Source organism: Trichosurus vulpecula, chromosome 2 (assembly GCF_011100635.1).
Source record: "Trichosurus vulpecula isolate mTriVul1 chromosome 2, mTriVul1.pri, whole genome shotgun sequence".
Classification (NCBI taxonomy): Eukaryota; Metazoa; Chordata; class Mammalia; order Diprotodontia; family Phalangeridae; genus Trichosurus; species Trichosurus vulpecula.
Window position 1 is genome coordinate 408,967,851 of NC_050574.1, and position 13,150 is coordinate 408,981,000.

A 13,150-nucleotide genomic window follows, 5' to 3' on the forward strand; every position below is an offset into this window, starting at 1 on the left:
GTAGTCCAATAATTTTTAAGTTCTCTCTCCTGGATCTATTTTCCAGGTCAGTGGTTTTTCCAATGAGATATTTCACATTATCTTCCATTTTTTCATTCCTTTGATTCTGTTTTATAATATCTTGATTTCTCCTGAAGTCACTAGCTTCCACTTGCTCCAATCTAATTTTTAAGGCAGTATTTTCTTCAGTGGTCTTTTGGACCTCCTTTTCCATTTGGCTAATTCTGCTTTTCAAGGCATTCTTCTCCTCATTGGCTTTTTGGAGCTCTTTTGCCATCTGAGTTAGTCTATATTTTAAGGTGTTGTTTTCTTCAGTATATTTTTCAGTATTTTTTGGGGTCTCCTTTAGCAAGTCATTGACTTGTTTTTCATGGTTTTCTCACATCCTTCTCATTTCTCTTCCCGATTTTTCCTCTACTTCTCTAACTTGCTTTTCCAAATCGTTTTTGAGCTCTTCCATGGCCTGGGACCAGTTTATGTTTTTCTTGGAGGCTTTTGTTGTAGGCTCTTTGACTTTATTAACTTCTTCTGTCTGTATGTTTTGGTCTTCTTTGTCACCAAAGAAGGAATCGAAAGTCTGAGACTGAATCTGGGTGTGTTTTTGCTGCTTGGCCATATTCCCAGCCAACTAACTTGACCCTTGAGTTTTTTGGTGGGGTATGACTGCTTATAGAGTTTAGAGAGCTATGTTCCACGCCTGGGAGAATGTGCCAGCTCTGCAACACCAGCACTCCTCCTTCCCCAAGAACCCCCAACCCAGACTGGATTTAGATCTTCAGCAGGCTCTTCACTCCTGCTCTGATCCGCCACTTAATTCCTCCCACCAGGTGGGCCTGGGGCTGTAAGCAGTTGCAGCTGTACTTTTGTAGCTGCCCCACCTCCGCTCCCTCAGGGGCGGTGGCCGAACCGTGAACTCCTTCCACTCCAGCAGCTTTTCCCACTAACCTTCTCTGTTGTCTTTGGTGTTTGTGGGTTGAGAAGTCTGGTAACTGCTGCAGCTCACTGATTCAGGGCACTAGGGCACACTCCATCCGGCTCCTGGTCTGGTTGGTCCGTGCTGCTCATGCTGGGCTCTGCTCCGCTCCTCTCTACTCCCAGCTCTGTGCGGGATAGACCTCACCCAGAGACCATTCAGGCTGTCCTAGGCTGGGGCCCTGCTTCCCTCTGCTGTTTTGTAGGTTCTGCAGTTCTAGAATTGGTTCAGAGCCATTTTTTATAGGTTTTTGGAGGGACTCGGTGGGGAGCTCATGCTAGTCCCTGCTTTCCAGCTGCCATCTTGGCTCCACCTCTATAATCCAAGACAGCTATTTTCAAATACTGAAAGACTGACATGTGGGAAAGATTGTAGATTTGTTCCATTTGTCACTAGGAACAGTCCTAGGAACAACGGGTGAAGTCACAAAAAGGCAAATTTTGGAATAACAGCAGGCAAAACTTCCTAACAATTAGAGCGAGGAAAAAGTGGAATACTTCAGGAAATAATCAGTTCTCCTTCACTGGAACTCTTCAAGCAAAGGCTGAATAATCATGTGGGGGGGCATGTCATTGGGAATTCTTTTTCCCAATAGTTCTAAAGGGTCAATGAGAATGACATAGTGGAAAGTATACTGAATTTGGACTCAGTAGCACTTGAGTTCAAATTCGAGCTCAGATCCTTATTAGTTTGTGTGAACTTGGCCAAATCACTAAACTTCTCTGAGAGCTAGTTTTCTCATCAGTAAAATGAGGATCTTAATAACACAAGTCTACCAGGATTGTTGTGAAACTTGAATGAGATAGTTTGTTTAAAGAGCTTTGCAAATTTTAAAACTCTACATAAATATTAGCATCTCAATGCTGAAATTCAGTGATGCTAAAACAATCTCCTGTTTGCAATTCAAGGTTCATAAATTAAATCATCAATGGAAAATATTCATGCCGACCTTGTAATCTCATTGTAAATCCAACAAACTAGTGTAAACTTCCAATAATTTGCTAAAATCTCATAGAAAATCATGTTTGACAATAGAAATGTAGAAATCCCCTGCTTCTTAGAACTGTCCTAATTTAAGATATTGGATTATTATATTCTATAATTAGTGATTCTACCTTAGCTCTGACTTGAAAAGAAAATGGAAAACCACTCCAATAACTTTGCCAAGAAAATCCAAAATGGGCTCATGAAGAGTTGGACACGACTAAAAGATGAGAAACAACAAACCTTCGCTCCTAAGAAGTCTAGTATTATGCACAGTAAGTTATATCTCCCCACTTTTTCCTAGTCCATTTTAATTATTTGCTATAGAAAGATAGTATTTTTAACTTGTTAGTATCTATAGTGTGGAGGGTAGGGAGAAGTTGCTGCTAGATGCTGAAATTATCTACTAGCATGGTGTAGCAAGGAATTCAGGTCAGAGTATTTATTCCTGAAGTTCAGTAGCTAGCCAGTTTCAATCAGACAGAGCTGAAAGCATGTGGGGAATTGGGTCATCAGGCAGTGGGCATCTCTTGTACAGCTGGAATTAGCTGGCATTTGGCCCATTAGGAAAAAAGCTGAATGATAGAAAATGGAACAAGGATATTCTAGCCTGGTAGAGTGTAGGTAATGGATAGTCCAAAAAGTTGAAGGTGAGTTCTGAGAATTTCAGGTCAAGATCAGAAGGACAGTATCTAGAACTGGGTAGGGAATGTCACTTATGGGTGACATTGGGTGTTGTCATTGGAAGTTCAGAACACTGGAAAAATGGAAAGGGACTAAAACCAAACACATCAACCAAAAAAAATTAGTCATACAGGGCTTATATAGCAATAGTCAGCATCAGGATTCATAAAGTGAGGGCAAGCAAGGCAAGAGTAACTTTGGGAGTAGAAACAAGGTTATGGATGAAGAACAATTTACACCCTGCCAATAAGGGATAGGTCTACTCCATAGAGAAAGATCAAAATACTATTCAATCAATGATGATCTATCTAGCCCCTATCATATGCAAGGCACTGTGAAATGTTCCAGGGATTCAAACACAAAAGTTCAACAGCCCCTAGTACCAAAGAGTTTATATTCTATTGATCTAGACACCTATATAAGGATATGCAAAATATTTATGAAATAGATGTGAAGTAATTTTTTAAAGAGAAGGAGCCATCAGATGTGGGGATTAGGAAAATCTTCACACAGAAGCTAGCCTTGAGGGAAAATAGGATTCTAAGAGGAAAAGATGGGGTGGAAGTGCAGAGAATTCAAGTGAAGGGAACTAATCTCTTCTAAGCCTTACCCAACACATGAGTCTCATCTAGAACATCCCTGACAATTGTCCATTGAGCCTTTGATTGAAAACTTACATTGAGAGTCAACTTGCTATCTCTCGAGGATGCCCATAGGAGATATATCATTTATTTTTCCAATTCATCTGCCTTTTTAACCTTAATCTATCACAGTGAGGAAAATCCAGTAGCAGGCACCTTACTTGCTCACCTCTCACCCATAAGTCATGCCCCATGGTGAGATATGTACCACTGTATTCATCCACCAAGGATTAGTGAGCAGTTGTTTCCACTAAACAGAAACTTGGTGTCGTACTAGCCAGCCCATGAAACCACTTTTCTTTTCTTTCTAAATGAATTCATTTGTTTCTTGTGACATCCTTACTTTCATTCCTAAAGGTTTTATCAGCCAAAGAAGAGTTCAATTTTGGCCATCTCAAAAGAAGCCTGTTGCCCCACCTGGTGTTTATGTATTACCATGTTATAATGTCATGATAACAGTGGTTGAGCACTTAAAAATGCTTTTCAAAATTTATGTAGTGATTTATCAGTGCTAGTGCATTCAGAATCAACAAGAGCTGCAAATACTTGCCTCGAGAGTTTATAAAATAAATTGTTTTTATTATCGTTGGTCATAAAACTTCTAGCTATTTTTCTAGTTATATTTCAAGTGTATTGCTTTGATGAAAACATTTTTTCTTATGGAGAACAACAACAAAAATTGCCCTCTATTTTAGTAAGTTAACAAAATGAAGTACTGAAAACTTGAGATATTTTTTCTTTCAGAATTTGGCTGAAATCACTCATAGCCCTGAAATAACTCATTCTAATATCAAGAAATATTTTGCTTCTAATGGGTGGGTCAGATACCAACTGACTTCCTCTGTTGGCCTAAATCATACTTATATTTCCTTACTGATACATGAACAAGCCTATTTCTATATCTAAAGTAAAGTGGCTAGCCATTTTTTATCTAGTAAGTAAGAGATATGTATTGGTTCACAGACTGCTAGATATGTATGAAAACTTAGAAGTCACTGTGTATAACATTGTCATCTTGCGGTTGATGAAACTGAAATCAAGAGAGGTCATTGGACTTGTCCCAATATCTACTGAATGAAAGAGCAGAGATTTGAACCCAGGTTTCCAGATATACAATTGAATTCTCTATCCATTATATAGCCTGCCTTCTACATCTCTACAATTCATCTCCAGGGAATGAATGTATTTTTCAAATGCTAAACTAATCATAAAAGCTTATTCAAAAAAAAATCAAAGTACTATAAATGTTATATTTTACAAATGTCTCAACTCAGGCATGTGTGTATGTAATTAAAAGTAAGTTAGATGCTAACTGAAGCTGTGAGAACAGCATTTTTATGAAATCTAAAGTATTTTCTGATTTGTATTAGAGTATTGTAGCATTTAATTTTTTAATAAGTCAACTTGTAAACTGTGAGTTGTCAATAATTAATGCAGCATAGTGGACAAATAGAAGGACCATAAGACTTTGATTCCGAATACTTTAGTTCAAATTTTGCTTTTCCAACTTACTGGCAATGTTTTGGTTCTTTACCTCACACCTTGAAAACCTCAGGGAAAATAATTTAAAACTAAAGTTTGACTTGTGTCACCCCTTATGGTATGAGAAACACAATTAATGTACAGGATAGAGTAGCTATGTGGTTGTTATTTAGTCATTTTCCAGCCATGTATGACTCTTTGTGACTCCAATTTGGGCTTTTCTTGGCAAAGATACTGGAGTGATATAATGGCAAACAAGTGTCTTTGATTGAGTTTTGCCTTTGTTTGTAGGAAGGCCCACACCCTTTTGCTAATTAGGTCACCAGAGGTGTGAAGCCCTCTGACCCTGAAGAAGTACATACACACTCTGAAGTTAGCATTTTGCTTGGGGCTCACTCATTGGAAGAGTATTGGTGTGGAGACTCTGGGTAGTCTTTAAGGAGCCCCCCTCACCTCGTTTTAAAAACCCAGATGTTGGTGCTTCTCTCTCTGGTAACTGTATATATTGCTATAGTCAGATGGTTAGAAGCCCTGTCTGCTGATTTGTGTTATTTGCTCTGTTTATATAATTTCTGCTTGTAATTTCTGTTTGTGTTTTTTCTGAAGTTCAGGGTACTGACTTTTTCCCCTTAACTAAGTGAATGATATACGTACGTTTAATTGAAGTGGGATTGTAAACCCTTTAAAGTTGCTTCCCTTAGAAAAGTAGATCAAAGAACCTGTGCTAGCAGCCCTTCTGTGTACTGGTGTTAGTGGTCTTACACAGCCACAGTAGTGGCAAGTAGCACTGTTGCTACAAGTGGTTTGCCATTTTCTTCTCTGGCTCATTTTACAGATGCGGAAACTGAAGCAAACAGGATTAAGTGACTTGCCCAGGTTCACACAGCTATTAAGTGTTGGAGGCTGAATTTGGGCTTCCTGACTCCAGGTCTGTCCTCTAGCTACTGCTTTATCCATTGGATCACCTAGTTGCCCCAGAGTAGATATAAGAAAGCTACTTATTCTGCCACTACAAAATAAATGCTTAAAACATGAAAGACTCATAAGTGCATTTTATCAAAGATGTAAAACATGATATAGTAACCTATAACTATTACTATATTTAACAAGAGTTTGATATTTGTACCATTAAGCCACAGAGTATTTAGTGGGACTATTTAAAAGGAATTTGACTTTCATCTTAGCTCTCAGGTGCAAAAACCAAAGAGACTCACTGAAGAACCACGCCTTCAGGACAGCTAGAGCGTGGCTTGGGCTCATACTTCTAGCAGTGATCACATTTTACTAGAAGGATATAGTTGCAGAAAAGTCCTTTCTGTTATTCAGTTCTGGTTAAGGGACACAGGGAGTCCTAAATTCTCAAATTCTTGTGGGTGACTCCAAAATTTAAAATACTTATCTCAGGATCACTGTTTGGTCACCTGTCTTCACAAACAGAAGAAGCAAGCAGATCCTTGAGACCCTGACTTAGGATCACTTAAATATACACATAATCTAATTACCATGTGTGAGCAGCTGAGTATGAGCTATATAAGTGCCAGCAGGATGTAGAATCCCCACATCCTTGGCAGAGAGGAAGAGACAGGGTACCAAAGGATAAAGTCACTCCTGTTATGGTCTAATCAGAGGGTTGTTCTTCTTGGTTCAGTGCCCTATCCTCCAACATAAGCAGCCTTTTCACTCCCGTCATGGAATCTGAGGAACAAATAAGAGTATTGCTTCGTCCTTCCAAAAATTCATGTCCTCCAGTGCTGAGCCAAATGAGTCACTGAAAATGGTTGGGGATACTGAGTTCAGCTCCATGCATGAGCTATGGCCCCATTAGACACACACTAATTTCTTCTTAAAGCAGTTCAATGTTGGAGGCAACATGGTACAGTGAAAAGTGCAAGGCTTTTAGAATCAGTAGACCTCCATGTGAATCTTGGCTCTCCAATTTTATACCTATATTACCTTAAGCAAGGCATGACCCTTCTCTTAGTCTCAATTTGCTCATCTGAAAAAAAAATGAGGCGATCATAAGAATAATGTTAAAAGAGGATATCTTATTTTAACTTAGAGGACATCTAGTCCAACCTCCTTGTTACACAGATGAGGAAACTGTGGCCAAGAGGTTAAATACCCTGACCTACAATTACATAGGTAGTAAATGGCGTTGCCCAGGCTGGAACCCAAGACCTTTGACTCCAGACCTAATGCTCTTTTCCACTATATCATACTGCCCCCATATTGAGCTTCCTGCCCACCAAAACCAGCAGAGAATTAGCCTCCTGGTATTACTGCCCTCCATTTATGTTCCTCTATTATATAACCAGGGGCATTTAATGCAACTAGGGTGGACAGTAGGCAGGCAGAAAGAATAATATGCTGAACCTGGTATTCTAACGTTGGTTAGTTTTCCAAAGATATTCTTATGGCCAATGAGGGAGGTATAACATCTCTCCATAGTATGTCCAACTGGCCAAGACACTAACCTGGACCCCACTAGGATATAACAGGAGTCTGCTATCTGTTTCAGCTGAGGAATGAGCCAAGGAAGAATAAATATTTCTATTTGAGTTCCCCTTGTTTGCATTCCTTAAGTGTCTCTGATGAATCTCCAATGGCAGGCCTCATGTTTGCTTGAGAATAACTATGTCTAATGTGGTATTTTCCTTGTTTGAAAGACTTCCTATTATGCCCCAGGCCAAGTCTCGATGTGTTAAGTTTGACAAAGGATCAAGGTAATAAAAAAGACATGTTTATTTTATTTGTCTTAAGGTTATTTTAATATGTTTGTGAGAAAGGAAGTTTAGGTCAGTCAAAGCACTTTTAGAATTTCATAAGGAGTAAAACATACATAAAGTTTTCATGAGTGGAGCCACAGGGAGGATGAAGGATGGGAATACATCCTTACTAATATCCTTTTGAAAGTGTATAAACATAAATATGAAGCAGTGAATATCTTCAAGGAAGTTTGGAGTTTCGATTGGACTGCTGCTCCAGAGGCCATAGGTTACTCCTTGGGGTTAAGGTAGTAAATGGCTCTATTAAAATACAAATGTTATCTGGGAGAAAAAATACATTAATCCACTGACTTCATTAAAACCATGGCTTAAATTATTTTATTACCTTTGTTAGTGCGTCCTCTAGTAGAGTACAAACAGAATAGAACATGGGATAGCTTCATAGGATCGTAATTGAGAGCTAGAAGGGACCTAAGAAATTCTAGACCAACCACTTCATTTTACAAATGAAGGGGTTATGATGCCTACATTTCACAGTTTACAAGATGAGGCCCAGAGATGAGTGACACACCCATAAAGGACTTGACATAAGTATATGGCCATATAGTAAGTAGGAGGTCATGATTCAAATTCAAGTCTTTAGACTTCAAACTCGATATTGTTTAAATACATAAGTACCATGCCACAAGTTAGCTTCTGATGAAGAAAAGAGATGAGGAAACATTAGAAACTTGGGGTTCCATATGGACAGTGTGGTAGCACAGTGGATAAAGCACTGGGTGTGGAGTCAGGAATACTCTTTGTGAGTTAAAATCTGACTTCAGACACTTATTAGCTATGTGACCCTGGGCAAGTCACTTAACCTTGTTTGCCTCAATTCCTCATCTGTAAAATGATCTGGAGAAAGAAATGGCAAACCACTCTAGTATCTTTGCCAAGAAAACCCCAAATGAGGTCGCAAACTGTCAGACAAGTCTGAAACAGCTGAACAACAGGTGAGTTGTTATAGTGTAGAGCAGAACAAATCTAATCATTTTGTTGGGGAGGGTCACAAAACCATGCAGAAAGGAGGCTGGGTTATGAAGTGTAAATATCATTTTGTCTAACCAATACATCAATCGACAAGCACTTATACATTGCCTACTACGTGTTAAGCAGTATGTGCCTGGGAAACAAAAATAAAAATGAAACAGTCCTGCTCTAAAGGAACTCTAGACTGACCTTCAGAGTGAATGAAATCCCCAGAGAAATGAATGAACAGATGGGATAATGATTGGACCAATATTGAGCCCTAAGGAATACTCACAACTAATGTGAGGTGGAGAAAAGAGGAGTCATCCTGGAAGAAACTGGATGAGCAAGTACTTGGAAAATCAAATGTGAATGTGGAAAGGATTTTCCCCGGAAAGCAAGGTCAGAAACATTGAAAAAGGAGTGATTGGTTGGAATGAAGTAGCAAAGTCAAGGAGGCTTAAGATGAAGGAGATGTGCTCCAAAATATCACTGAGAGGAGTTTCTTTTGAGGGGCTAGAACAGACATCATTTTCTAAATGTAAGAGAATACATGCACATGAAGTATAAAAAGGATGTAATTATGAAGCAAATGAAGACACGGTGCAAGCAAAGTTTTCTTTGTTTACACATATTTTGAGATGCTTTTCTATGAATTCTGATGAGCTTACCCTTAGCACCCTTAGCGGTGCAGCATAAGGTTACATAACCTAAGGCAATACATGCAGCCCTATTACGTGTAAACCACTACAGTTGTAAAAAAGAAGAGGTGATACTGATTTATTATTTTCTTACAGGAAAAAAATAAAGATAACAGTAAAAAGTGATCCAGAATCTAAAATTCCCAAATGTCCAGTCAAAGGCTTCAGAAGATTGCACGTCAGCTGACTTGGTACTTTAAATCAGTAAAAAGTTTCTCCCATGCATGCCAACAATATCTATTTAGCAAGCAAGTCTGTGGATTAAAGATTTGCTGTGAATGTATTCACAGGTGTGTGGTTGAATGACTAAATCCCACAGCAATAATTATCATTTTTCAGGAAGTTAGTCATAACGAAGAATCTGTACTGAAATCATATTCTAAAAGGAAAAGACTAGAAAGCGGCTACATCTATTTCAGCAGGAATATCTAGCTCAGAAATAGTCATAAATATGATTTGATTTAAAGAAACAAAGAAATATTTTGTGGTTAGAAATGATGAATTAAGGGCTTGGTGAGAAAAGGAAACATACTACAAAGAAATAAGAACTATGTTTGAGGTCCCCAACTGGTCCATCTCTGAACTATACATGGTTAATCAAGAGGAAGTAACCGCTCCTCCTGCCTGCACTCTGCAGCTGAACAGTAATTTAAACAGGGAAGGGAGGGGATGCATTTAGAAGCAACCAATGTCCAGACTCTCAGGGCATCACCACCAACATCATTGTTCCCTTTTCACTACCAATGATCTCAGGTTATGGGCCAAGTAAAAAAAAAACAAAAACAAAAACCTTCTACCAAAAAGTACTGGAACTCATTGTCCAATAAAAATCTTTCTAACATAATGCATTTCTGGCAATTCATCCATTTCCTTACCTTTTACCTTACAGTAACATACCTTGTATGACATCATATAAAAGAAAGTTTACTGCATTTCTGCCACTGGCATTATTCTCCTGACTATATCAAAGATACAAGAACATCTTTTTTGGCTCTGGATGTATCTATTCCTTCAGACTGTCCCTTTGAAACTAAAATCCACTGAGAATGAGATATGTGCTCCTGTAGGGAATTACTTAATAAAATTGTCTTCACCTGTGAATATCTTGTCCATAATGTGGCATCAGTAATATTGATTACCTCAAAGGATCTTCCTTATGTGAAAAACCATTCATGCAAATTAGCAATCCTCCACTTGCTCGTGCTGTCTAACGAATGCACCGTAGCATGTGGTCGAGTTGAGGGAGTGTGGCAAAGGGAAAAGAGCACTGGGTTTATAACTAGAAATTTGGGGTTAAAAGTTTGGCTCTGCTACTGTTGCCCAGCTGTTAGGTCTTCTCTGATCCTTCTTGTTGTTTGTTGTTGTTGTTTGGAGGGAGAGTTGAACTAGGTCATTTTAAAGGTCCTTTCCAGGTCTAAATCCTTTAATCCTAAGGGACTAAGCAAGCACAATGAGGAACCTCTGAGAGGGAAGGAGGGATGGTAGTCACAATGATTTCTTCAAAATGATGAGAGCCTCAGCAACTACACCTTTCATTCGGAGCAGTAACATGTGGTGGAGGGTGCTTCCCTTTGGGCTGAAAGGGAGAAACTTCCTCCTTAAGCCAATTAATAAAATGTCATCCTTATGCTTAATTGTCCTCCCCAGGCTATGCCACAGAATTCGATTCCATTTCTTTGACAGGTTCTTAACCACCACTTTAAAGATCTTGTCATCATGGTGCCGTTCTTCAGGGGCCAGGGTCCCCACCCGTGGGAGTACTGGCAAGACTCTCTATAGGACAGGCTGCTCCCTTGTCTGGCATAAATATCAACGTCTAGGTTCAGACCATCCTTTATGTTGCTTCCTCTCCCAACCAACCAGATTGATTTTTCTTTGTTTTTTAATCTTAGACAAGAGTTCCCACTTAAGGTTTTGGTTGTAAATCCCAGAAAAGAGGAGTCAATGTCAGAAAAGTGGCAGAGAAAACTGTTGTGGTATGAGATATGTATTCAGTCTAGGCTTTTAAGATGGTTGAGACATCTAGTAAGCAGCAAGAGAAAAGAAGGTAATGGATAAGGTAGGACTATTATTTGTAAGAGGATTTTAAAGCTTTTTTTATAAACCAAATAAAATTAGACTAAACAATCAAATCTTAATGCTAAGACTTTTTATGGATTTTAATTATTCCTACTTGAGTGCTATTTTTCATTTCCTAAGTCATTTTTGAAAGTCTTCTGTGGTAAAAAAAAAATTAAAAAAAAAACTTTAAAGTAGGGTGAAAGCTTTGGGTTTGCCTGAGAAGCAGCATCGACCCTGACAACCCTATCTTGCTTAGCAACAATTGCCTCCCCAGTAACAGAGAATGCCATATTTCGGGTTTACATTTTTCAAAGCAAGAAGTAAATGAAGAATCCACTTTCAATAACTTTATTGGATTAGCAAGATAGAGTGTTGGGCTATGTCTGGAGCTGTTGTGTTTATAATGTGTTCATATTTCCTTTTCACTATTCAAGAAGCTACCAATTTGGGAAGTTTTCTCATTTCTTTCTTTCCTGCCCAGATTGTAAAGATTGTCTTTTCTCCCTTGTTTTCAGAGAAAGGTTTACTGTCTCTGCAAATTGAGAAATATTTTTATCTCCAGTTCCTTTGATTTCTGCAGCAACCTCGAGAACACCCCTCTTAATTTTTTCTTTGTTAGATTCATTATCCAGCAGCTCCTCATCTAACTTCCTGGAGGGCCTTAAGTCGCAGTTTTTATTTCCAATTTGCAATCCTACTTCTATATTTCATAAGTCTGTGCTTTCTGCATTCAACTACTGTAAAATGATTTCCTATTGCCTAGTTTGGGGGCATAGATTTGTAGCAATTTAGCTCTCTCGTTCCTTTTTTTTTATCTGTTCTTCCCAGAAGGCAGTTTGCTGACTTTTAGAGAGTTTGGTCTATTACCTCGAGTGTGATGTGCTTTGCATAGGATTATTTCTATCATTGTTCTGGAAGCTAATGCTGCTCAGGCATGAGTTACCATGTAGGAAGGGAGTGTGAGGTTTGTAACATTTCCATTTCAGATCTTTTCAGCATATTGGAAGAGAAAGGGCGAGTGTGCAGCTGTGCCTCAGGTGGTACCAAGAACAATTTTTTATATGAAGATGAGATTGTCCTAATTATGTTCCACAGCCAGAGTGAGGAAAAGTTCTCATGTGAATATTAATGAATCTGCTGGCACTGGGGTTGTATGCAGGAATGTTGTACTAATGGGGGCCTAGAAAGAGTTATGGGCCACATAAAATGCATGTGCACAGACTGTTTCCCCATTTGGATGTCTTATATTTTACAAATTATTTCTCATAAAAAGAATCTACTGGGACAGGGCAGTGGAGTGGAGTAGACAATACATTAACCTTCTATCCATAAACATTATTGGCTGCTTGAGCGACATATTTATCAGCATCATATGTGCCAGAATTAGTATAATAATGAGTTAAAACCACCTTTGACTGGCTTAATTGATTGATGTCAGCTAGGCAGTGATAGGACCAGCAAGAATTCTAGAGGTTACTAGATATCATTTCTTCTTCCCCTTCTCCTTTCATGATTCATTCTATCTGCAAATGCTAACTGCCTATTGCTAACCCAGTAATTCAGAAACAAAATATGGAATCCTCACAGTCTTCCTTTCTGGAACTGAAGTAAGGAGTTAATAGAGTAGGAAAACTTCCTTCTCATGCTAAGGGGTGTCCAGAAGGGGCAATTCCTCCCAAATGTTTGTATCAGTAAGGCAATAATAACAATGTAGGTGATAACTGTCAAAATGCCTATGTGGTTCTGTATCACAAAGTAAACGAGACTCTCCACATAGAAGGTAGAAGAAGTAAACCATTTAGTCAGACACCGGAGAACCATATCCCACAAGCCATTTATCCAGTCTATCAGAGCAGTAAAACATTCAATACGCAATATCACAACATG